Below are 2,588 nucleotides of genomic sequence, written 5' to 3'. Positions count from 1 at the left end.
AAGGCCAAGAAGGCTTCGCCAGTCCACTTCGCCAGTCCCGGGTTTACTGAGCTAGAGGCTCAAGTTCCAGAGATCTTGTGAGGTGAGTATTTTCTTTCAAGATGTTTGTGGAGTCACAGGAAAGTCCCTGGGGACCCTCTGCAGGTTGCACCCAATATCCCATTGCAGAGGTGCAGTTCCGGGTATTGAGTCAGTCTCCCACTAGGGGGCGCTGTCCAGCCAGCCTCCTGGTCCAGAGGACCAAGTGGGTATTGTGAACTCATTTCATGGGAACTGCCAGTGAACTTGTTCTAGATGCCAGAGATTTCCAGTCCATTAATTTGTGAATTTGCAGTAAATCCATTTCATTCTGGGAGAGAGTAGGGAGAGAGTGAAGCTTGGAGCCACAGCTCCATCTCCTTCCCTCTTTGACTGCTCCTAAACTTTAGTGCATAACCTTATCAGCTAATCATTTTGCCTGGAGACAGGAGCCCAAACCAGAAGAACCTCAGAATGTCCAGGGTAAAAGCTCTGCATTGTGAGCAGCCCCAGAAACCCAGCAGGGATGAAGCTATTACAAGAAGACAGGCCCAATGTAGTGCAGGGAGACCTGGTCCTGATCCTCACTTCCTCTAAGCCCCATGCTCACACAGATAATGTCCTGTCCTCAATTTTTTGCTCAATGTTTTTCCTATCCACTGAGCAAAATCTCTTGCAGACAAGCCTTGAATTTTAAGTGGAACTTTTCATTCATTTATGAAAAGTTTAATTGAGAAAAAATTTTCAGCAGAGATGAATCCATCCATTCCTGCAATGACTATTTTCCTTTCCACATAAAGGATAGTCAGGGTTCTGGTTGTCTTATTTGGTAGATTTGCTGACCCACTAATGCATTCCCAGTGCTTTTTTCTTCAACCCTTGCAACTCCTCACATCCACATAGCTTCTGAATGGGGGCCCCTGAATGTAGCAGAGCAATCTGAATGAATTACTGTGTTTAAATCCTTTCCAGCTGAGCTCCCTGTGACTGAAGAAGTGAGAACCATTGAGACCAGTTACATTTTTTGTTCTGGCTAGACCTCTGGTCTGCCTTTGTGGGGATGTTTTGGGGTTCTGTGTTAAGAAATACACTATCTTTGGACTTATTGAGGACCTTTGATGCCAAATTTTACAAAAGATTTGGTGGGATTCTTGTCTTTCTTTAGGAAGTGGGACACAAAATCAGATCCAAGGAAAGCACTTTCCCAAATAAGCCGTTTTTTTTTTTTTTTAAGCTCCTAAACATTCCCATCTGTGGTATTTTGCTTCTTCCCAGAGGCAGGCAACTGAGTTCTACGACCCTCATGGATTTCATTTCCATAATGCAATTCTGTCTTAATTGTAATCAACTCTGCTCCTCCCCCAAGGCCCTCTGCATCAAGGAGTGACAGGTTAGAAGGAGGAAGGAGGAGGGTGTTTATGTGAGGGAGCTCTTCACCTTCTACGGCAGCATGGAGGCAGTGGACTAGAATGGATCTTCTCATGTTCCATGTCTCTTTTCTTGGTAGGATCAAGGCTTCTGGACACCAAACACTCATTCCACCATAAAAGTCAACCTCTGCTATGAGGCCTCCTCTTGGAGAGGGGGCCAGTCCTTATCCACCCATTTGTCTGTCCATTCATCTGTCTATCCATCCATCCTTCCTTCCATTTGAACATTTCATTCACTCAAGAAACATTTATTAAGTACTTACTCTATTCTGGCTACCATGCTGAGGGGGGCACAGGAGAACATGAAAATTTCCTTGATCCTTTGCTTGTAGTTTAGTTGGGACAAGGAGACATAAATAGTAAGAGTAGAATATTAAGGATCAATAGAGCTATGAACTAAAGTGAAGGGATCAAGAATTCAGTAGTGTTATATAAAAGGGCATTTGAAAATGATATTCAGATATAGGGATGGGGTTGGATAGGGTAAGTTTCCATTATTATCCTCTTTGTACTTGTTTGAAGGATGTGTGTGTTTATTTCCTTCTAGCCCTAACTTATGTGCTTATAGAAGTTATATTCATATATAATAAAAATGTTGTTAGTTTTGCCTCTTCTTTGAATGTTATAACATAAACATTTGGTAGCCAAACATATACATACACACAAAAACATGCATACACACATGTACATACAGATACCCCAGACACACATATGTGCACACATATACATGCACACACACACACACAGTGTGTGTGTGGGGGGAGAGAGAATGTTTATGGATCATAACTAGGAGTTTTGATAAGCTCAGTTTCCTAAAAGCTATATGCAGTGTTTTTTCTATGTCAATCAATGATACCTAAGAATATACTTTTCTCCCTCTTGATGTGTTTGATGTTTAGCACTAATGAGAATTTATGAGAGACTGTTTTGAGAGTACCTTCTGCTAATCCCTCAATAGAAAAGTTATGAGACGGCATCAGGGAGTTAACTTTAGTCAAAATACATCCAGTTGATTGGCAAGAGAGATTAGTGCTTCATGGACAGGGATGTCCAGAGAATCATCTTCACCAAAATGTTAGTTATGTAAAATGGCTTGACCTCCTTGTCCAGAAAACCCACTAGTGGAGTGTTTCAAGTGTA

This window comes from Callospermophilus lateralis, chromosome 15 (genome assembly GCF_048772815.1).
Source record: "Callospermophilus lateralis isolate mCalLat2 chromosome 15, mCalLat2.hap1, whole genome shotgun sequence".
In the NCBI taxonomy this organism is placed as follows: Eukaryota; Metazoa; Chordata; class Mammalia; order Rodentia; family Sciuridae; genus Callospermophilus; species Callospermophilus lateralis.
The sequence above is the reverse complement of the archived record's forward strand: the minus strand, read 5'-3'. Positions refer to the sequence as shown.